This window comes from Somniosus microcephalus, chromosome 8, assembly GCF_052327205.1.
Source record: "Somniosus microcephalus isolate GS21.2 chromosome 8, FLI_Smic_1.0, whole genome shotgun sequence".
NCBI lineage: Eukaryota > Metazoa > Chordata > Chondrichthyes > Squaliformes > Somniosidae > Somniosus > Somniosus microcephalus.
The window spans coordinates 260132989-260158071 of NC_140994.1; the positions used below are offsets into that span (position 1 = coordinate 260132989).

A 25083-nucleotide genomic window follows, 5' to 3' on the forward strand; every position below is an offset into this window, starting at 1 on the left:
TTGCGCTTGGCTTCCACTTGCTGCCGGCAAAGAGGCTCGAGGTGTCGCTGGGGATGTTGCCCTTTTTCAAGGAGGCTTTGAGGGTGTCCTTGAAGTTGTTCCTCTGCTGACCTGCGGCTCTCTTGCCGTGTTGGAGCTCCAAGTAGAGCACTTGTTTTGGGAGTCTCATATCGAGCATGTGGACAATGTGGCCCGTCCATCGGAGCTGAATGAGCATGGCCAAAGCTTCGATGCTGGGGATTTTGGCCTGAGTGAGAACACTGACATTGGTGCACCTATCCTGCCAACGGATTTGCAGGATCTTGCAGAGGCAGCGTTGGTGGTACCTCTCCAGTGCTTTGAGGTGCCTGCTCTACATGGTCCATGTCTCCGAGGCATACAGGAGGGCGGGTATCACTGCTGCTCTGTAGAGCATGAGCTTGGTGCTGGGTTTGAGTTCCTGGTCTTCAAACACTCTCTTCCTCAGGTGGCCGAAGGCTGCACTGGCAGACTGAAGGCGGTGTTGGATGTCATCATCGACGTCTGCCCTTGTTGACAGTAGGCTCCCGAATTATGGAAAGTGGTCCACGTTGTCCAAGGCCTCGTCATAGATTTTGATAATCGGAGAGCAGTACTGTGTGGTGGGGCCTTTGTCTTATGGATATTTAGTGTACTCTTCGGTGAAGGTGTTGTTGATGGTTTGGAGTTCGACCTCAGAGTGTGTGCAGAAGCAAGCATCGTCTGCATACTGTAATTCGATGGCAGAGAATGGGATGACCTTGGCTCTGGACTGTTGGCGATGGGGGTTGAACAGTTTCCCGTTTGTTCTGTAGATTAGCTCCACTCCAGCGGGGAGCTTACTGAGGGTGAGATGGAGCATTGCAGCCAGGAAGATCAAAAAGAGCGTTGGTGCGATGACACAGCATTGCTTGACCCTGGTGCATATGTGAATTGGGTCTGTGGTGTATCCATTGTTTAAGATCATGTCTTGCATGTCGTCATGAAGCAGGTGGAGGCCTAGTTTAGGCCTATTGGGGTTACTAGTCCAGTGACATAACCACTATGCTACCATTTTCAGTAACGATTGTGGGGGGGGAACTTCACAGCAGAGATTCTAACACATAAAACTTCATCTTTGCTTCCACAATTTTTCTGTTTCGTATCATTTATTGCTATATATTTTACTTTTTGTAAAATCTGTAACATTTTCAGACAGAATATTTGCTGAAACACGTCAATGTAAAACCGTTTTTTTAATTCATCGTAGCATCTGAAAGAAAGGCTTTAGTTCTATGAAACGTCCCTTTTACAGTTGCCAGTGAGTGCACCTCAGACACTGAAATTAATACACTTTAATATATATATGCGACAAAACACCATTACGGAATACAGAAAAGGCATATGGAATGCCTTCTTTATTAGCCGTGGCATAGAATACAAGAGCAGGGGGATCATGCTTCAACTGTATATAACACTAGTTAGGCAACAGCTAGAGTACTGCGTGCAGTTCTGGTCACCACGTTACAGGGAAGATGTGATTGCACTAGAGAGGGTAGAGAGGAGATTTACAAGGATGTTGCCGGGGGTAGAGAATCTTAGCTATGAGGAAAGGCTAGATAGGCTGGGTCTGTTTTCCTTGGAATAGAGGAGGCTGGGGGGAGACCTTATTGAGGTGTATAAAATTATGAAGGGCATAGATAAACTGGATAAAACGGACCTATTTCCCCTACTAGAGGGTTCAAAAACCAGAGGGCACAGATTTAAAGTAATTAGTGGAAGCTTTAGACGGGATTTGAGGAGACATTTCTTCCCCCAGAGGGTTCTGGGGGTCTGGAACTCACTGCCTGAAAGGACGGTAGAGGCAGGAACCCTAACCCCTTGGGATGCTCTAACTTGCAGGACTATGGACCAAGAGCTGGGAAGTGGGATTAGGTTGGATAGCTCTTTGTTGGCTGGTGCGGACACAATGGGCCGAAATGGCCTCCTTCTGTGCTGTAACTTTCTATAATTCTATGATTACAGCAGCAGAGGAACAACAGAGGGGCGGATTGATATGTACTTCATCGAAACAGAAATTGAAACAAGCAAAACCGAGGTTTCGTACTAACATTAATGCAATATGTACTATGCAGGGCTGTCACAAAATTGGCAGGTATATTCAGCAACACATGCAGGCTCATAGAACCAGCAGTCAGCAATTTGGCCTATCAGACGTTCAACTATCAACGTGAGGATTTAGTCAAGTACAAAAAAAATTGTAATTCATCACCGGGACTGACGTCCTAGGCGAAGTGTTTGCTAATGCTCTGGGGGAGGGTTTAAATTAAACTAAAATGGCAGGGAGTTGGGAACCTGAGCGGGGAGACAGAGGAAAGGGGAACAAGGATAAAAGCAAAAGACAGGAAGGAGAAAAACAAAAGTGGCAGGCAGAGAAATCAAGGGTTTAAATCAAACATGGCCACAGTAAATAATAATTCTAAAAGATCTAAGAGCGTTAAAAAAACAAGCCTGAAGGCCTTGTGCCTTAATGCGAGGAGCATTCGTAATAAGTTGGATGAATTAGCTGCACAAATAGAGGTAAACGAATATGATATGATTGGGATTATGGAAACATGGCTCCAGGGTGGCCAAGGCTGAGAACTTAACATCCAGGGGTATTCAATATTCAGGAAAGATAGGCAAAAAGGAAAAGGAGGTGGGGTAGCATTGCTGGTTAAAGAGAGGATTAACACAATTGAAAGGAAGGAAATTAGCTCTGATGATGTGGAATCTGTATGGGTAGAACTGAAAAATACCAAGGGGCAGAAAACGTTAGTGGGAGTGGTATATAGTCCTCCAAACAGTAATGCAGAGGTCGGGGATGGCATTAAACATGAAATTAGAGAAGCGTGCAATAAGGGCACAGCAGTTATCATGGGTGACTTTAATCTACATATAGATTGGGCTAACCAAATTAGTAACAACACTGTGGAGGAGGAATTCCTGGAGTGTATACTGGATGGTTTCCTCGACCAATATGTCAAGGAACCAACTAGAGATCAGGCCATCATAGACTGGGTATTATGTAATGAGAAAGGATTAATTAGCAATCTTGTTGTGCAAGGCCCCTTGGGTCAGAGCGATCATAATATGATAGAATTCTTCATTAAGATGGAAAGTGAAATAGCTGAGTCAGAGACTAGGGTCCTGAATTTAAATAAAGGAGACTAGGGTGGTATGAGGTGAGAGTTGGGTCGGATTGATTGGGGAATGTCACTCAAAGGGTGGACGGTGGATGGGCAATGGCAAACATTCAAAGACCGAATGGATGAACTACAGAATTTGTTCATCCCAGTTTGGCATAAAAATAAAACAAAAAAGGTGACTCAACCGTGGCTAACAAGGGAAATTAGGGATAGCATAAGATCCAAGGAGAGGACATATAAATTGGCCAGAAAACGCAGTAAACCTGACGATTGGGAGCAGTTTAGGATTCAGCAAAGGAGGACAAAGGGATTAATTAACAGGAGGAAAATAATGTATGAGAGTAAGCTTGCAGGAAACATAAAATCTGACTGTAAAAGCGTTTATAGATATGTGAAGAGAAAAAGACTGGTGAAGTCAAGCGTAGGTCCCTTGCAGTCAGAATCAGGCGAATTTATAATGGGGAACAAAGAAATGGCAGACCAACTAAATACATATTTTGGTTCTGTCTTCACAAAGGAGGACACAAATAACCTCCCAGAGATGTGGGGGAACATAGGGTCTAATGACAGGGAGGAACTGATAGAAATCAGTATTTGTAGGGAAATGGTGTTAGGAAGATTGATGGGATTGAGGGCCAATAAATCCCCAGAGCCTGATAATCTACATCCTAGGGTACTTAAGGAAGTGCCCTAGAAATAGTAGATGCATTGCTGGTCATCTTCCAAAATTTGATAGACTCTGGAACAGTACCCATGGATTGGCGGGTAGCTAATGTTATCCCACTGTTCAAAAAGGGTGGTAGAGAGAAAACGGGGAATTACAGACGGTAGGCCTGACATCGGTAGTGGGGAAAATGTCTTCACACAAAAGGTTGTTAAGACCTGGAACGCACTATCTGTTGGGATGTAGCATTAAATTGGACAGCACTTTCAAAGAGCCGATAAAGGGACCACGGACCGAATGGCCGCTGTCTCTCCTGTAAGATTGTATGATTCTATCTCCCATTCCGAGCATAGAAATTGCTCTTGAATTATATTCTTGCGTTGGTGTCCCGGACACCCAAGTCATTGAAAGGCAAGGTAGGATGACAGGGCTTTAGAAACAGAAAATCACTTTTGGATGATTCTGGTGACAAACACACGGTGTAACGATAACCGTCATTCTGACCAGTTCCAGTATAATTTAAAGCTTCGTTCGCTGCAGGTCTCCGATTAAAGGCATTACTCGAATTCCTTCGGCTGTAACAACAAATTGTAGAGCTGTAATCTTCAGCAATATCTCTGCCTTGGTTAAACTTCACAACGACAAGAAAAATTATGATTACAAGAAACAGGAAAGATGTTGATGCCAAAGTGATGATTAAATAACGATTTAAATCCGAAAAATATTCCGAGGTCCTACGTTGGTGAGTTTGTTCAAAAGATTTTTCTGTAACATTGGACACGATTGAAAAGGAGATTGTGGCCGTACTGGAGAAGCTCGGTTGTCCATTGTCCTTGACACAGATGACCAGTCTTTCTCTGATGAAGTCTTGGTCCATTAAACGTCGAGTTGCTCTGATTTCCCCAGAGAGAAGCCCCACAGTAAACAGACTGGGATCAGTGGCCTCCAACAGTTGGTAGGAAAGTCGTGCGTTCTGACCCGAATCGGCATCAGTGGCGATTACCTTCGTGACCAGGTATCCTGGATAAACTGACTGGGGCACAATCTCCACTGATGCTGAACTGTTCCACGTTAAAGGTGAAACAATAACCGGCGCATTGTCATTTTGGTCCAAGATAATAACATTCACGGTGGCAGTGCTGCTCAGTGGGGGAGATCCAGCATCCTGAGCTTGAACTTTGATCCGGAAATGTTTCAGTTGCTCATAGTCAAAGGAGCGCAGCGCGTAAATGTTCCCATTTCTTGAGTTAATAGTGACGTAAGCAGACGCAGGCATTTCTTGCATCTGATTCTCTGGAACAGAATAAGAGACTTCCCCATTCTGATCCAAATCAGGGTCTAAAGCGGTAACAGCAAATATAGAAGCACCTGGAGTGCTGTTCTCCATCAGATACACGTTATATGAAGGTTGTGCGAACCTCGGTGCGTTGTCATTTATATCGGTTACAGAAACTAAAACGGTTTTATTTGTTGAAAGAGGGGTAGACCCGCCGTCCCAGGCTAAAATAGAGATGTTGTACAGAGGGGTGGTTTCGCGATTCAAAATAACTTTGGTAACCAATTTATAGCTGTCCCTCAAAGATTTTTGAAGTTTAAATGGAAGTTGCTCTGGAACCTGACACTGAACTTGTCCATATTCACCAGAATCTAAATCGGTCACACTGATCAGAGCGATCACAGTCCCCGGAGGAGCATCTTCCGGCACCGCGCTCGACACCAAGCTCACGTCTAGTTCGGGGGCGTTATCATTCGTGTCTATTAGTCCGACTATTACTTTGGCGTGTCCTGTCATGCCGGCTGGACCATTGTCCACAGCTTGTACGTCAAGTTCATAAACACTTGACTCTTCAAAATCCAGTACTCCTTCAACGGTAATCTCTCCAGTTTCCGGGTCCAACTTGAACAACTCGCGAGTCCTTTGGGACACGTAGTTTGTGAAAGAATACGTCAGCTCTGCATTCATACCTTCATCCATATCAGCAGCGTGGATTTTTGTGACCGAGGTACCTTTGGCGACGTTTTCGACTACACTCGCCCTATAAATTTCATGATCGAATACAGGCGCGTTATCGTCGACGTCCACCACAATAATGATAATCCGAGTTGTGCCAGACCGCTGAGGAATTCCGCCGTCAATGGCCGTCAGTACCAACTGAAAGGTCGACTGTTGCTCGCGGTCCAGGTATTTCTCTAACAACAGCTCGGCACTTTTACTCCCGTCAGTTCTTGTCTGCACTTTGAGACCGAAGTGTTCGTTTGGGCTGATCTGGTAAGTGCTGATTGTGTTTGTGCCCACGTCCGGGTCGTGCGCGTTCTCGAGAGGAAAGCGCGCCCCTGGTGCAATTGACTCACTGATCTGCAGGGAGAATTCATTCTTAGGGAAACTGGGCGAATTATCATTTACATCTAGTATCTCCACTGCAATGGGGTGTATTTCCAACGGATTATCGAGTGCTAATTGAAAAGAAAGGGAACACGTAGAGCTTTGTCTACAAATCTGTTCTCTGTCGATTCTTTCATTAACAAATACAATCCCATTTTCCAGATTTACCTCCATGTATTGCTTCCTGTCATCGGAGACCAGCCGAAGCTTGCGAGCCGATAATTCCCAAACGTTTAGTCTTAAATCCTCAGCGATATTCCCAACAAAGGCCCCGTGCTCCAACTCTTCGGGAATCGAGTAACGAATTTGCCCCGAAACCAGGTCTGACACACAAAGCAGGAAAATAAAGGACGCCCCGCTGCTGAGCGCATTCGCCATTGTTCTGAGATGGATTTTGTCATAAAATTTCAAAGTATCTTCCAATCCTTTACATTGCCTGTTATGCCTCCACGATTAGTCGAATATATATCCATATATACTAATATGGAACCGAGAAATGTAAAGACTCGACCTGAGCAGCTTTGTTGAATATGGCCGCACAGCATAAACGCAGGCACCGTCTGTCTCTTCGCTTCTGTTCTGTGTTTCCCTGGAAGGGGCGGGCTAGATCTCTGGCAGCAACTCAGCCGCTTATTGGTAGACAGCGACGCGAAGAGCCTCAACCAATAACTGCAGCAACTGTCCTTAAAGCTAGACTGTTCCGATAACATTTGTAATATAACGAACTGGAATATTTAGGAGTGTGCAATTTAAAATCCCCTCAAAAGCGCATGTAAAATAAAAGTTTATTTTGTAGTCTTATTTGTAAAATCAGTATAATATACTGCAGCAACAGAGATTTTGAAATTCCTCGCAATAACATCTTCACGTCATCAATAGTTGCAGATGATTCAAATCCATATTGTGAAACTGATAGCCGTACATTTATTGTCCGATTTATTATTACACAGTATTTCTTGTAGTTTACCTGATGCAATCGATAAGTTACCATTAGCATCATCCAGATAGAGGTGAGCAAACCTCCTACTGTTGGTAGCGTTGTCTAAGGTCCGATTAAATTGGGCAATAATTGCAAGGAGTTGGCTCATTTTAGCTCAAGTTCAAGTCCCACTCCAGGGACATAAACACATAAATCTTTAAGTTTTGCGTGAGCTGCAATTTATGGAGTGTGGAGGATGGGAGGCCGACCTGAAGAACATTGCCATCGTGCAGTCAAGATGTGATGAAGATATCAATAAGAGTTTCAACAACAGATGGGCTGAGATAGGGCCGGGAGCAGGTAGTGATACTGAGCTGGTAGTGGGCAGTCTTTGTGATGGTGAGGATAGGTGATTCGAAGCTGAACTCTGGGTCAGATATTGAGATTGTGCACAGTCCAGCTCTGCCTGAGACAAAGGCCGAGGAGGGAGATAGAATCAATTACAAGGATATCGCATTAATGGTGAGGGCTGAAAACAATACCTTCGTTCTTCTCAATGTTTAACTAAATGAAACTGCAGTATCCCAAGACTGGATGTTGGACCAGCAGTCAGACAATGCACAGGTAGTGGAGGGATCGAAAGAGGTGGCGGAGAGATAGATCTGTGGTTGTCATCAGCAGATTTATGGAAGCAGACCCGATGTCGACAGAAGAGGTCCCTAATGGGCAGCATGTAGATGAGAAAGAGGAGGCGTCAATGATAGAGAGAATAATATGGGGGCGGAAAGAGAAGCCATTGTTAGAGATGATCGGGCTATGATCCGATAGGTAAGTATGAAACCAAAACAAGGCAGGTCCACTGATCTGAACAAACAGAGGCAGGGGCTGAAGGAGGATATTGTGGTCTATCATACCAAGGGCTACAGACAGGGCGAGAAGGAAAAAGAGTGATAATGCACTACGGATGAATCAGAAGATTCGCTGTTTTATAATAATAGCAATTGTTTATACCATGCGGAAGATAACATCAGGGTCACTATTTCACACTGCCTAAATTCTATTTTTAAAAATGCATTCTGGGGTCTCTACTGGTGCTTTGGGAATCGAATTTTAGAACTCAGTCTAAAACAAAAACTTCAACAGGTGAGTAATCAGAATCTGTTTTTCATCATTCATGCTCAAGCACACATACAGTCTTGTTGAAAACATTATCCAATATAAATTTTACCTGAGAAATATTTTGAAATTTATTCTCTAACTTTTCCTCAATAAAATAAAACCCTTGAGCAGAAACTGCCAGAATATTCCATGAGTATAAATTACTGAAGGATCCTGACGTATCATGTGAAGTTAATTACAGGGCAAATGCTCAGACTGCACAATCCAAATTCAGCTCACAGTGTCACAGATATGTGCCCAAATATCAAGTTCAAGCCCAGGCTGTTGGAAGAGGTTTTGCCTTCAAGTCCAAACGTTCCTGAGGTCATAAGAGATCATTCAGGTGACAAATTCGATTCAATCATTGCTAACTGTGTAATTTATTGATTTTAGTTAACTCCTTATTTGGAACATTCGAAATTTTAGTTACTGTAGGGAAAATGGCACACTAAAATAAATCAGAAAGCATGCTGAATCATGTGTAAGACTACGGTGGCTACATTGCACAATCACAGCGTCGCATACTCAGAGAATCATAGGCTCATAGAATGGTTACAGCACAGAAGGAGGCCATTCGGCCCCTCTAGCCCATGCCGGCTCTCTGCAAGAGAACTTCAGCTAGTCCCACTCCCCCGCCCTTTCCCTTAGCCCTGCAATTTTTTTCAGGTACTTATCCAATTCCCTTTTGAAAGCCAAGATTGAGGCTGCCTCCAGTAGCACTGCATTCCAGATCCTAACCACTTGCTGCGTAAAAAGATTTTCCTCATGTCGCCTGTGGTTCTTTTGCCAATCACCTTAAATCTGTGTCCTCTGGTTCTCGACCCTTCCACCAATGGGAACAGTTTCTCGCTCTCTACTCTGTCTAGATCCCTCATGATTTTGAACACCTCTATCAAATTTCCTCTCAACCTTCTCTGCTCAAAGGAGAACAACCCCCGCTGCTCTCATTATAAGACAGCAGCTAGAGTGCGTGACATATCTATCACGGCACGACCTACAGAGTAACAGACGCTGCAAATGTTTATAGTGAGCATTTTGCGAGTCCCGGTTGCCCAATTTATTACGAAATAGATTACTCCACCAACAACTCAGTGTATTGCGGAAAGTCAGAAGCAAATGTGAGAAATAATTTGACTTAGGCAATTTCGATTGAATTGCTGTATATTCTTTGTAGCTAATATGTAACAGTTTAATAGGATATGTTTATTAAACAATGTCAACGTTCTCACTACAGGCAATAGTAAAACCTAATATTTTAATTCCGTGTGGCTTCTAGTAGAAAGCTTTTAGTTCCGTGAAACGTTAGTTATCTGGGAAAGCGCCCCAGGCCCTGAAAGTATGCCTTGTGATACTAATCAGTTTAATATACATGCGATAAGATACAAACACAGCAGGGGAGAGAGGAATGGGAGGGGACACGTCAATATATTCTTTAACAAAACATAAATTGAACAAGTGAAAGTCAGGTTTCATGCTAACCTTAATATAGTGTGTACTACTCAGGGCTGTCAAAAAGCGGCAAGAATATTTAGCACCACGGACATACAGGACCAGAAGAACAGCAGTAAGCAATTTCGCCTATCGTGCCTTCTACTGCCAATGTGAGGATTTAGTCAAATATACAAAACTTATCCTCTAATCGAACACATAAAATGTAATTCTTCATCACAGTGAATTACCTGTCAGCATAAACGTTGCTGTAAAAATTATGACATCACGTTGGTGTGGCGGACATTCACTTCATTGAAAGGCAAGGTAGGATGACAGGGCTTTAGAAACAGAAAATCACTCTTGGATGATTCTGGTCCTAAACACACAGTATAACCACAGCCTTCAGTCTGACCAGGCCCGCTATAATTTAAAGGTTGGTTTGGTGCAGGTCTCTGATTAAAAACATTATTCGAATTTCTCCGTCTGTAACAACAAGCTGTGGAGCTGTAGTCTTCAGCGATATTTCTGTCTTGTTTATACTTCAGGACGACCAGAAAAATGACATGCAGGCTCATAGGACCAGCAATAAGCAATTTGGCCTATCAGACGCTCAACTACCAACGTGAGGATTTAATCAAGTACAAAAAAAATTGTAATTCATCGCAGAACAGATTCACTTGAATATGGGATTGGACCAAGAGGTCTGGAGGATTGCAAATGTTAAGGCGACTATTCAAAGAAGGGACGGGAGATAAACCTGGTAACTACAGGCGAGTCAATCTATCGTTAGTGGTGGAAAAACTAATAGATGCCTTTGTCATAGACAAAAATAATTCTCACTTGGTAAAGCATGAGTTACTAAAGGACAGCCAGCACGGATTTGTTCAAGAGAAATCGTGTCTACATAACCTGATTGAGTTATTGATGAAGTAAGAGAGATAGTTGATGACGGTAGTGCAGTTGATGTATATATGGAATTTCAAAAGGTATTTGATAAAGTACAACATAACAGACTTATTCGAAAACTAGAGGCACGTGGGATTAACGGGACAGTAGACACTTGGGCATATAAATTGGCTAAGGGAAAGGTGGCATAGAGCAGTGGAGAACGGAATGTTTTGACTGGAGAGGAGTATGTAGTAGGGTCCCCCAGGGATCAGTATTAGAACCAGTGCTTTTCTTGTTATATATAAATTACCTGGACTGGGGTATAGTGAGCAGGATAGTAGCAGGCTTCAGGAGCATCTAGGCAGATTAGTGAAATGCGCAGAAACCTGGCAGATACCATTTAATGCGGGTAAGTGTGATATGATGCACTTTGGGAGGAACAACATGGAGATGCAGTTTAATCTAAATCGTACTATTTTGAGGGGGTGCAAAAGCAGAGGGAACCAGGTGTGCCTATTCACAAATCTTTTAAGGTGGCAGGTTTAGTTGATAAGGCGGCTGAGAAAGCATATGGGATACTTTGCTTTATAAAATGAATTTTAAAAACATGGAAGTCATGTTAATATTTTACAAATCACTAAGTTAGGCCTCAGCTTGAGTAATGTGTACAATTCTAAGCACCAGACTTTAGGAAGGATGTTAAGAACTTGGAGAGGGTACAGAGGAGGTTAACCAGGATGATAACAGGCCTCAGGTTGACTGGCCGGTTATGTGGAGAGATTGAAGAATTTGAGTTTTTCCTCCTTAGAGGATAGAAAGTTAAGGGGAGAGCTAATAGAGATATTCAAATTTATGAGGTGTTTTGATAGAGCAAATAGGGAGAAGCGGTTTCCTCGAACAATTGCCTTGCTAATCAGAGGTCATATATTTAAAATAATTGGCAAAAGAACTGGAGTGGAAATGAGGAGAAATGTTTCCACACAGAAGGTTGTTAAGACCTGGAACGCACTATCTGAAAGGGTGGAGCAAGCAGGTTCCATAGGAAATTTCAAAAGGCAATTGGACATGCACGGGAAGATGACTAATTTGCAAAGTTATAGGGAAAAAGTTGGGATATAGGACTAAATTGGACAGTAATTTCAAAGAACCGATAAAAGGACCACGGACCGAATGGCCGCTATCTCTCCTGTAAAATTCCATGATTCTATTTGCCATTCCGAGCATAGAAATTGCTCTTGAATTATATTCTTGCGTTGGTGTCCCGGACACCCAAGTCATTGAAAGGCAAGGTAGGATGACAGGGCTTTAGAAACAGAAAATCACTTTTGGATGATTCTGGAGACAAACACACGGTATAACGATACCCTTCATTCTGACCTGTTCCGGTATAATTTAAAGCTTCGTTTGCTGCAGGTCTCCGATTAAAGGCGTTACTCAAATTCCTTCGGCTGTAACAACAAACTGTAGAGCTGTAGTCTTCAGCAATATCTCTGCCTTGGTTAAACTTCACAACGACAAGAAAAATTATGATTACAAGAAACAGGAAAGATGTTGATGCCAAAGTGATGATTAAATAACGATTTAAATCCGAAAAATATTCCGAGGTTCTACGTTGGTGAGTTTGTTCAGAAGATTTTTCTGTTACATTGGACACGATTGAAAAGGAGATTGTGGCCGTACTGGAGAGGCTCGGCTGTCCATTGTCCTTGACACAGATGACCAGTCTTTCTCTGATGAAGTCTTGGTCTCTAAATCCTCGAGTTGCTCTGATTTCTCCAGAGAGAAGCCCCACAGTAAACAGACTGGGATCAGTGGCCTCCAACAGTTGGTAGGAAAGTCGTGCGTTCTGACCCGAATCGGCATCAGTGGCGATTACCTTGGTGACCAGGTATCCTGGATAAACTGACTGGGGCACAATCTCCACTGATGCTGAACTGTTCCACGTTAAAGGTGAAACAATAACCGGCGCATTGTCATTTTGGTCCAAGATAATAACATTCACGGTGGCAGTGCTGCTCAGTGGGGGAGATCCAGCATCCTGAGCTTGAACTTTGATCCGGAAATGTTTCAGTTGCTCATAGTCAAAGGAGCGCAGCGCGTAAATGTTCCCATTTCTTGAGTTAATAGTGACGTAAGCAGACGCAGGCATTTCTTGCATCTGATTCTCTGGAACAGAATAAGAGACTTTCCCATTCTGATCCAAATCAGGGTCTAAAGCGGTAACAGCAAATATAGAAGCACCTGGAGTGTTGTTCTCCATCAGATACACGTTATATGAAGGTTGTGTGAACCTCGGTGCGTTGTCATTTATATCGGTTACAGAAACTAAAACGGTTTTATTTGTTGAAAGAGGGGGAGACCCGCCGTCCCAGGCTAAAATAGAGATGTTGTACAGAGGGGTGGTTTCGCGATTCAAAATAACTTTGGTAACCAATTTATAGCTGTCTCTCAAAGATTTTTGAAGTTTAAATGGAAGTTGCTCTGGAACCTGACACTGAACTTGTCCATATTCACCAGAATCTAAATCGGTAACAGTGATCAGAGCGATCACAGTCCCCGGAGGAGCATCTTCCGGCACCGCGCTCGACACCAAGGTCACGTCTAGTTCGGGGGCGTTATCATTCGTGTCTATTAGTCCGACTATTACTTTGGCGTGTCCTGTCATGCCGGCTGGACCATTGTCCACAGCTTGTACGTCAAGTTCATAAACACTTGACTCTTCAAAATCCAGTACTCCTTCAACGGTAATCTCTCCAGTTTCCGGGTCCAATTTGAACAACTCGCGAGTCCTTTGGGAAACGTAGTTTGTGAAAGAATACGTCAGCTCTGCATTCATACCTTCATCTATATCAGCAGCGTGGATTTTTGTGACCGAGGTACCTTTGGCGACGTTTTCGACTACACTCGCCCTGTAAATTTCATCATTGAATACAGGCGCGTTATCATTGACGTCCACTACAGTAATGATAATCCGTGTTGTGCCAGACCGCTGAGGAATTCCGCCGTCAATGGCCGTCAGTACCAACTGAAAGGTCGACTGTTGCTCACGGTCCAGGTATTTCTCTAATAACAGCTCGGCACTTTTACTCCCGTCAGTTCTTGTCTGCACTTTGAGACCGAAGTGTTCGTTTGGGCTGATCTGGTAAGTGCTGATAGTGTTTGTGCCCACGTCCGGGTCGTGCGCGCTCTGGAGAGGAAAGCGCGCCCCTGGTGCAATTAACTCACTGATCTGCAGGGAGAATTCATTCTTAGGGAAACTAGGCGAATTATCATTTACATCTAGTATCTCCACTGCAACAGGGTGTATTTCCAACGGATTATCGAGCTCTATTTGAAAAGAAAGGGAACACGTAGAGCTTTGTCTACAAATCTGTTCTCTGTCGATTCTTTCATTAACAAATACAATCCCATTTTCCAGATTTACCTCCATGTATTGCTTCCTGTCATCGGAGACCAGCCGAAGCTTGCGAGCCGATAATTCCCAAACGTTTAGTCTTAAATCCTCAGCGAAATTCCCAACAAAGGCCCCGTGCTCCAACTCTTCGGAAATCGAGTAACGAATTTGCCCCGAAACCAGGTCTGACACACAAAGCAGGAAAATAAAGGACGCCCCGCTGCTGAGCGCATTCGCCATTGTTCTGAGATGGATTTTGTCATAAAATTTCAAAGTATCTTCCAATCCTTTACATTGCCTGTTATGCCTCCACGATTAGTCGAATATATATCCATATATACTAATATGGAACCGAGAAATGTAAAGACTCGACCTGAGCAGCTTTGTTGAATATGGCCGCACAGCATAAACGCAGGCACCGTCTGTCTCTTCGCTTCTGTTCTGTGTTTCCCTGGAAGGGGCGGGGTAGATCTCTGGCAGCAACTCAGCCGCTTATTGGTAGACAGCGACGCGAAGAGCCTCAACCAATAACTGCAGCAACTGTCCTTAAAGCTAGACTGTTCCGATAACATTTGTAATAACGAACTGGAATATTTAGGAGTGTGCAATTTAAAATCCCCTCAAAAGCGCATGTAAAATAAAAGTTTATTTTGTAGTCTTGTTTTTAAAATCAGTATAATATACTGTAGCAACATAGATTTTGAAATTCCTCGCAATAACATCTTCACGTCATCAATAATTGCCGATGATTCAAATCCATATTGTGAAACTGATAGCCGTACATGTATTGTCCGATTTATTATAACACAGTATTTCTTGTAGTTTACCTGATGCAATCGATAAGTTACCATTAGCATCATCCAAATAGAGATGAGCAAACCTCCTACTGTTGGCAGCGTTGTCTAAGGTCCGACTAAATTGGGCAATACTTGCAAGGAGTTGGCTCACTTTAGCTCAATTTCAAGTTCCACTCCAGGGACTTAAGCACAAAAATCTAGGCTGACACACCAATGCAGTGCTGAGGGAGTGCTGCACTGTCGCAGGTGCCATCTTTCGGATGAGACATTAAACCGAGGCCCTGTCTGCTCTCTCAGGTGGACGTAAAAGATCCCATGGCACTATTTCGAAGAAGAGCAGGGGGAGTTATCTCCGTGTCCTGGCCAATATTTATCCCTCAATCAACATAACAAAAACAGATTAGCTGGTCATTATCACATTGATGTTTGTGGGAGCTTGCTGTGCACAAATTGGTTGCCGCGTTTCCCATATTATAACAGTGACTACAATCCAAAAAGTACTTCATTGGTTGTAGAGCGCTGTGGGACGTCCGGTGGTCGTGTAAGGCGCTATATAAATGTAAATCTTCCTTTTTCTTTCTCATTTTAATGTTTTCGAATTGTTCTGTTAATTTAATTACGTTCATGGATAATATTTCTTTCTTCAAAATTATTTTTGCAGGAACTTAAATATTGGCAAAATGTGATTGTAATTTACTTTTTGAACAAATGGAGTGCATATAAAATAAAAAAGGCATGTTGTTAATCAGTGGTCATCGTCACTTGCTAGCCATGTTTGTTCCATTGGCAGAATAATATTATTCCAGTCAGATAAAACAAGTTAGCATCGCAATCTCCATTAGCGGTAGACATCATAGCTTAGAAATTGGTTCCCAGATCACCTTACCCACTTTCCTTGACCCCCAATTCCCGGCCCTGCATTCCCTCCACCCCGGATCTCCGGCCCCAAGAATCCCCACCGCACTGAGCAGCAGCCAAAATTTTCCACTACTCTGCGCAGTCGGGCTCTTTGGCCGCACTTGTTTTTTCATAATGTGGCCCAATGTCAGGAGAACCTCAGGCCTCACCTTTCAGGTGTAGGGCATGCACCGTGCACCCCCCTCCCCACCCAGGCTTGCCTAACTAGCTTGGCCATGTGCCTTCAGGAAGTGGATTTGGCTAGTTTATATTCAGACTGAGAAATTCATAATAGTTCTGACCTACATCTTGTTGGAGAGATTGAGTCCGAAACATGCAGCCAGGGAGTTATTTTGGCTACAGTTGCATTTTTGTTATTTCCGTGACCCAAAGAACGAGTCATTAAATTACCAGCATGTTGACAAAATAGTGCAATTTATTACTTACAATTCCACCCATATCAGCGCAATATACAGCTGTAGATGTTAGACCTTGTCATTTCTTTCAGTTAATTGCTATGAGTGATATGATTTAGTGAATGGAAGTGTGGAGAAGAATTGTGTGTATTGTTGAGATTATAATCTGATTCTGAGCTATGCTGGCCGGTAAGTGTGTAGATGCATTCAGAGACAGTGAGTGATCATGGTGGACACTGCAGCACAGACTTTACCACTGTCGGTGCTGTGTCCCCCAGTGAGACAAGCGACTGCTGAGGCCAGTCTAAAAGGGATCGATGCATGTCTAACAGAGTTATGAAACATTTTAGTGAGTTTCACAATGTTATAGCTTTATCGATGTAATTTATCGTTCTATTCACCTTTGAATAACTACTCCAACATTGGGCCTAAAAAAATGGAACGTAATTTACAAGTCATTATAGCAATTACAAATCATTGGTGTAGATATTCTTTTTGAGATAGCGTAAAACGGGTTCTAGCCAGTCGGCAGACCGATATTTAGTTGAATTCAATGGAAATAAAAATCGGGATTGAAGTAAAACGTGCATGCTGACTCGCTGCTAACGGTTTTACACTTACACACAAAAAGTCAAAATCTACTCAACATAGGCCTTTGTCAATCATGATCAATTTTACATTGTTTTTACTGTTGAATGCATGTTATAGATATCATGAGTGGGCTTTTCAAGCTACCTCTGTTACTTTCCGTGAAATTGTGAACAGCGGGGGAAATTTCTCCTGCAATTTTTGTGCGGTAACATGGTAAACCCATTCTTCATAAGTGCTATTTTCTTTGAACTGAGCAAACAACTGTATCTACAAGCCATATGCATGTTTGCTATTTTAACTTCATGGTAGAATTCTACCATGCGACTACCAGGATGGCCCAGGATGGTAGTCGCATGATACAATTACATCACTAAAGCAATAACATTTTGAAACTCACTAAAATGTTTCATAACTCTGCTAGACATGCATCGATCCCTTCTTATTTGGAAGGAGGAAAGCATGCCAGGGGATCTCAGAGAAGATGTAATCGTGACCATCTTCAAGAAAGGTGACAAGTCTGATTGCAGTAATTACAGAAGAGTCTCCCTGCTGGCTGCCACCGGGAAAGTCATTGCAAGAATCCTCCTCAATCGCCTTCTCCCAGTGGCTGAAGAGCTCCTCCCAGAGTCACAATGCAGATTCCGCCCACTAAGGGGCACAATGGACATGATCTTCACTGCGTGTCAACGACAAGAGAAATGCAGGGAACAGCACCAACCGATGTACATGGCCTTCTTCAATCTCGCAAATGCCTTTAACACTGTCAACTGTGAGGGATTATGGAGTGTCCTCCGCAAATTCAGCTGCCCTCAAAAGTTTATCACCATTTGCCGTCTGATTCACAATGACATGCAAGCTGTGATCCTGACCAACGGATCCACCACAAACCAATTCATGTATGGACCGGGATCACGCAAGGCTGTGTCTTGAACGCTCTTCTTGATCTTCCTGGCTGCAATGCGCCATCTCACCCTCAGTAACCTCCCCGCTGGAGTGGAGCTAATTTACAGAACAAATGGGAAACTGTTCAAGCTCCGTTGCCTCCAGTCCAGATCTAAGGTCGTACCATGCTCTGTCATCGAATTACAGTATGCAGATGATGCTTGCCTCTGCGCACACTCGGAGGTCGAACTCCAAACCATCGGCAACACCTTCACTGAAGCATACGAGAGAATGGGCCTTACACTAAACAGCCGTAAGACAAAGATCCTCTACCAATCTGCCCCCGCCACACAGTACTGCTCCCCAATTATCAAAATCCATGATGAACCCATGAACAACGTGGACAACTTTCCATACCTCAGGAGCCTACTGGCAACAAGGGCAGACGTCGATGGTGAATACAACACCGCCTTCAGTGTGTCAGTGCAGCCTTTGGTCGCCTGAGGAAGAGAATGTTTGAAGACCAGGACCTCAACCCAGCAGCAAGCTCATGGTCTACAGAGCAGTAGTGATACCCGCCCTCCTGTATGCTTCAGAGACATGGACCATGTACAGCAGGCACCTCAATGCACTGGAGAGGTATCACCAAAGCTGCCTCTGCAAGATCCTGCAAATCCATTGGCAGAATAGGTGCACCAATGTCAGTTTTCTCGCTCAGGCCAACATCCCCAGCATCGAAGCTTTGACCACGCTCAATCAGCTCCGATGGACGGGTCACATCGTCCGCATGCCCAATACGAGACTCCCAAAGCAAGCGCTCTACTCGGAGTTCCAACACAGTAAGTGAGCCCCAGGTGGGCAGAGGAAATGCTTCAAAAACATCCTCAAAGCCTCCTTGAAAAAATGCAACATCCCGACCGACACCTGGGAATTCCTGGCCCAAGACCACACAAAGTGGAGGAGAAGCATCCAGGAAGGCGCCGAACACCTCGAGTCTCTTCGCCGGGAGCAAGCGGAAGCAAAGCGCAAACAGCAGAAGGAGCGCACGTCTACCCAAGAACGTCACCCTCCTGCGCCTTCAACCACCATCTACCCCACCTGTGACAGAGACTGTAGGTCCGGCATTGGACTCATCAGTCACCTGAGAACTCATTTCTAGTGTGGAGGCAATTCATCTTCGGTTCCCTGGGACTGCCTAAGAAGAAGAGAGGATGGAAGAAGGCGAACTACATTGACCTTATTTTTTCGTCTAGCTATTCCAACGTTCCTATGTTTGTTTGTAAAGTCTACTGTCCTTCAAGAAGAGATTTAAACAGATGATTATATCTTAAATTTGAGGCGTTATTGGCGAGAAGTCAATGCAATTCACCGAGGACAGGGGTCATTGATGAGGTAGAATTTTTGTGGGATAGGATGGTACAACAAAGTTTTGCGTGAGCTGCAATTTATGGAGTGTGGAGGATGGGAGGCCGACCTGAAGAACATTGGAATAGTGTAGTCAGGATGTGATGAAGATATGAATAAGAGTTTCAGCAACAGATGGGCTGAGATAGGCCGAGAGCAGGTAGTGATACTGAGGTGGAAGTGGGCAGTCTTTGTGATGGTGAGGATAGGTGATTGGAAGCTGAACTCTGGGTCAAATATTGAGACTGTGCACAGTCCGGTTCTGCCTGAGATAATGGCCGAGGAGGGAGATAGAATCAATGACAAGGATACCGCATTAATGGTGAGGGCTGAAAACAATACCTTTGTTCTTCTCAATGTTTAACTAAATGAAAATGCAGCATCCCAAGACTGGATGTTGGACTAGCAGTCAGACAATTTAGAGGTAGTGGAGGGATCGAGAGAGGTGGTGGAGAGGTAGATCTGTGGTTGTCATCAGCAGATTTATGGAAGCTGACCCGATGTCGACAGAAGAGGTCCCTAATGGACAGCATGTAGATGAGAAAGAGAAGGCGGCAATGATAGAGAGAATAATATGGGTGCGGAAAGAGAAGCCATTGTTAGAGATGCTCTGGCTATGATCGGATAGGTAAGTGAGAAACCAAGAAAAGGCAGTCCCACTGATCTGAACAACAGAGGCAGGGGCTGAAGGAGGATATTGTGCTCTATCATACCAAGGGCTGCAGACAGGGCGAGAAGGACAAAGAGGGGTAATGCACCACGGATGAATCAGAAGATTCGCTGTTTTATAATAATAGCGATTGGTTATACCATGCGGAAGATAACATCAGGGTCATTATTTCACACTGCCTAAATTCTATTTTAAAAAATGCATTCTGGGGTCTCTACTGGTGCTTTGGGAATCGAATTTTAGAACTCAGTCTCAAACAAAAACTTCAACCAGTGAGTAATCAGAACCTGTTTTTCATCATTCATGCTCAAACACACATACAGTCTTCTTGAAAATATTATCCAATATAAATTTTACCTAAGAAAGATTTTGAAATTTATTCTCTAACTTTTCCTCAATAAAATAAAAACCCTTGAGCAGAAACTGCCAGAATATTCCATGAGTATAAATTACTGAAGGATCCTGACGTATCATGTGAAGTTAATTACAGGGCAAATGCTCAGACTGCACAATCCAAATTCACCTCACAGTGTCACAGATATGTGCCCAAATATCAAGTTCGAGCCCAGGCTGTTGGAAGAAGTTTTCCCTTCAAGTGCAAACGTTCCTGAGGTCATAAAAGATCATTCAGGTGACAAATTAGATCAAATCATTGCTAACTGTGTAATTTGTTGTTTTTAGTTAACTCCTTATTTTGAACATTCGAAATTTTAGTTACTGTAGGGAAAATGGCACACTAAAATAAATCAGAAAGCATGCTGAATCGTGTGTAAGACTACGGTGGCTACATTGCACAGTCACAGGGTCGCATACTCAGAGAATCATAGATTCATAGAATGGTTACAGCACAGAAGGAGGCCTTTCGGCCCGTCGAGCCCGTGCCGGCTCTCTGCAAGATAACTTCAGCTAGTCCCACTCCCCCGCCCTTTCCCTTAGCCCTGCAATTTTTTTCAGGTACTTATCCAATTCCCTTTTGAAAGCCACGATTGAGGCTGCCTCCAGTAGCAGTGCATTCCAGATCCTAACCACTTGCTGCGTAAAAAGGTTTTCCTCATGTCGCCTGTGGTTCTTTTGCCAATCACCTTAAATCTGTGTCCTCTGGTTCTCGACCCTTCCACCAATGGGAATGGTTTCTCGCTCTCTAGTCTGTCTAGACGCTTCATGATTTTGAACACCTCTATCAAATTTCCTCTCAACCTTCTCTGCTCAAAGGAGAACAACCCCCGCTGCTCTCATTATAAGACAGCAGCTAGAGTGCGTGACATATCTAACACGGCACGACCTACAGAGTAACAGATGCTGCAAATATTTATAGTGAGCATTTTGCGAGTCCCGGTTGCCCAATTTATTACGAAATGGATTATTCCATCAACAACTCAGTGTATTGCGTAAAGTCAGAAGCAAATGTGAGAAATAATTTGACTTAGGCAATTTCGATTGAATTGCTGTATATTCTTTGTAGCTAATATGTAACAGTTTAAAAGGATCTGTTTATTAAACAATTTCAACGTTCTCACTGCAGGCAATAGTAAAACTTAATTTTTTAATTCCGTGTGGCTTCTAGTAGAAAGCTTTTAGTTCCGTGAAACGTTAGTTATTTGTGAAAGCGCCCCAGGCCCTGACATTATGCCTTGTGATACTAATCAGTTTAATATGCATGCGATAATATACAAACACAGCAGGGGAGAGAGGAATAGCAGGGGACACGTTAATATAAACTTTAACCAAACAGAAATTGAAACAAGTGAAAGTCAGGTTTCATGCTAACCTTAATATAGTGTGTACTACTCAGGGCTGTCAAAAAGCGGCAAGAATATTCAGCACCACGGACATACAGCACCAGAGGAACAGCAGTAAGCAATTTCGTCTATCGTGCCTGCTACTACCAATGTGAGGATTTAGTCAAATATACAAAACTTATCCTCTAATCAAACACATGAAAGTTAATTCTTCATCAGAGTGAATTACCTGTCAGCACAAACGTTGCTGTTAAAATTATGACATCACGTTGGTGTGGCGGACATTCACTTCATTGAAAGGCAAGGTAGGATGACAGGGCTTTAGAAACAGAAAATCACTCTTGGATGATTCTGGTGATAAACACACAGTATAACTATAGCCCTCAGTCTGACCAGGCCCGCTATAATTTAAAGGTTGGTTTGGTGCAGGTCTCTGATTAAAAACATTATTCGAATTTCTACGTCTGTAACAACAAGCTGTGGAGCTGTAGTCTTCAGCGATATTTCTGTCTTGTTTAAACTTCAGGACGACCAGAAAAATGATGGTTACAAGAAAGATAAAGGAAGTTGATCCTAAAATGATGATTAAATAACGATTTAAATCCGCAAAATATTCCGAATGTTTGGGTTCGTAGGATCCTTCAGAAGATTCTTCAGTAACATTGGTCGCGATTGAAAAGGAGATTGTGGCCGTGCTGGAGAGGCTCGGCCGTCCATTGTCCTGCACAGAGAGGACCAGTCGTTCTCTGATGAAGTCTTGGTCTCTAAATCGTCGTGTTGCTCTGATTTCTCCAGAGAGAAGCCCCACAGTAAACAGACTGGGATCAGTGGCCTCCAACAGTTGGTAGGAAAGCCGTGCGTTCTGACCGGAATCGGCATCAGTGGCGATTACCTTGGTGACCAAGTATCCTGGATACACTGACTGGGGCAAAATCTCCACTGATGCTGAACTGTTCCACATTAAAGGTGAAATAATAACCGGCGCATTGTCATTTTGGTCCAAGATAATAACGTTCACGGTGACAGTGCTGCTCAGTGGGGGAGATCCAGCATCCTGAGCTTCAACTTTGATCTGGAAATGTTTCAGTTGCTCATAGTCAAAGGAGCGCAGCGCGTAAATGTTCCCATTTTTGGAGTTAATCGTGACGTATCCAGGACCCTCCTGTATCCGATTCTCCAAAATGGAATAGACCACGTCACCGTTGTGGGCCATATCAGAATCTAAAGCGGTAACAGCAAATATAGAAGCACCTGGCGTGTTGTTCTCCATCAGATACACATTATATAATGATTGTGTGAACCTCGGTGCGTTATCATTTATATCAGAAACGGAAACCAAGATGGTTTTACCAGTTGAAAGAGGGGGCGACCCGCGGTCCCAGGCAGAAATAGAGATGTTATATACTGGGGTTGTTTCACGATCGAGAATATCACTTGTAACCAATTTATAGGTGTTCTTCAAAGACTTTTGAAGTTTAAATGGAACGTTTGCGGGAACCTGACACTGAATTTGCCCATTTTTTCCCGAATCTAGATCCGTGACACTGATTACAGCAATCACAGTCCCAGGCTGCGCATCCTCGGGGATTGTATTGGATACCGATGTCACCTCTACCTCAGGGACATTATCATTCACATCAATTAGTCCCACCATAACTTTGGCATGGGCTGCCATACCGGGTGGAGCATTGTCTACTGCTTGTACATCAAGTTCATAAACATTTAATTCTTCAAAATCCAATATTCCTTGAATTGTAATCTCTCCAGTTACCGAGTCCAATTTGAACAATTCGCGAATCCTTTGGGAAACGTGTCTTGTGAATGAATAAGACAACTCTGCGTTGCTCCCTTCATCTAAATCAGCCGCCTTGATTTTTATCACTAATGTACCTTTAGGCGCGTTTTCTGCTACACTGGTCCTGTATATTTCATGGTCGAATGCAGGTGCGTTATCGTTGCTGTCCAGTACAATAATGATAATGCGAGCTGTGCCAGATCTGTGGGGAATCCCACCGTCAATGGCCGTCAGTACCAACGGAAAGGTTGACTGTTGTTCACGGTCCAAGGACTTCTCTAATAACAGCTCCGCACTTTTACTCCCATCGCTTCTTGTCTGCACTTTGAGGCCGAAGTGCTCGTTTGGACTGATCTGGTAAGTGCTGATTGTATTTGTGCCCACGTCCGGGTCGAGCGCGCTCTCGACAGGGAAGCGCGCCCCTGGTGCAATTAATTCCCGGATCTCCAGTGAAAATTCGTCCTTTGAAAAACTAGGCGAATTATCATTTACATCTAGTATCTCCACTGCAACGCGATGCATTTCCAACGGATCATCGAGCGCTATTTGAAAAGAAAGGGAACAGGTAGAGCTTTGTCTGCAAAGCTGTTCCCTGTCGATTCTTTCAGTAACAAATAAAATCCCATTTTCCAGATTTACCTCCATGTATTGCTTCTTGTCATCGGAGACAAGCCGAAACTTGCGAGCCGCTAATTCCCAAACGTTTAGGTTTAAATCTTCGGCGATATTCCCAATGAAGGCCCCGTGCTCCAGCTCCTCGGGAATCGAGTAGCGAATCTGTCCCGAAACCAGGTCCGACACACAAAGCAGGAAAATAAAAGACGCCCCGCCCCTGCGTGTATTCGCCATTGTTGTGAGCTGGATTTTGTTGTAAAAATGTCAAAGTCTCTGCCAATCGTTTATATTAACCGGAATACGGTGCCACATATAATTCGATCGCCGATATTAAACCGAGAAATGCAAATATTAAACCTGAACCGTATTGCTGAACATGGCCGCACAGCGTAAACGCAGACACAGCATCTGTCTGTTTCTCTCTCTCTCTTCGATTCAGCCTGTGTTTCCCTGATGGGGGTGGGGGTAGATCTCTGGCAGCGTCTCAGCTTCTAATTGGTAGACAGCGACACAAAGAGTCCCAACCAATAACTGCACCAAGCGTTCCTTAAAGCTGGACTGCTTCAATTGTACGTCTAATGCAACAAACCATTATATTTAAGATTGTTCAACTAAAATCTTCAGATACATATGGAATAATGTAGATTATTTTTTAAATCAGTTTAATGTTTGCTATGCAATCGAAATACTGATCTTCCTCATAATTATGTCATCTGATTCAGCCCCTGGTCGATAACAGATATATTTTCCTATTTAATTATTCGAGCCATGAGGTCCATCATATAATAGATGAATAGCTACAGCGCCGGGCAACAGCATAGGTCTGCTGCCTATATCACTTATCTTCAGTCATGCAATGCTGCTTCAATTACGAGGGCTAGGAATTCGCCGGGTCCTTGTGTGTAACAATACAGTAAGCGCATTGGCGAAGACTTCAACTTTTCAGCGTTTCAGGCGCATCGTAAACAGCAAAATACCAAACTAAAAGCTTGCCTGTCGCTAATCTACAGATACAACCTGAACAATCCCCCCACCTTCCTCCCCCAGGTCACAGAGTCCTGCTCGTCTTTCTGGCTACCCTCTTCCGGCGTACCGAAAGCTTTTTAGTGACGAACTGGATGTGGAAAAATCAAGTGGTGAAGATATCAGCGTTTCTAAATATTTATTTACCTTAGCAATTTGCTTGAATTTGTTGATACCTGAGATGGCAGGAATGACGTATTAGGAGAGATTGGGTCGATTGGGCTTGTACTCACTGGAGTTTAGAAGAATGAGA

At 43.5% G+C, this 25083-nt stretch overlaps 3 pseudogenes; all 3 read right to left on the bottom strand.

Moving 5' to 3' along the window:
- Positions 1-1165: 1165 nt before the first annotated feature.
- On the bottom strand, positions 1166-6766 carry LOC147114328 (protocadherin-10 pseudogene; annotated as a pseudogene).
- Positions 6767-11845: 5079 nt separating this feature from the next.
- On the bottom strand, positions 11846-14418 carry LOC147114329 (protocadherin gamma-A7 pseudogene; annotated as a pseudogene).
- Positions 14419-21653: 7235 nt separating this feature from the next.
- Positions 21654-24130, bottom strand: LOC147114330 (protocadherin gamma-A6 pseudogene; annotated as a pseudogene).
- Between the last annotated feature and the right edge of the window lie 953 nt (positions 24131-25083).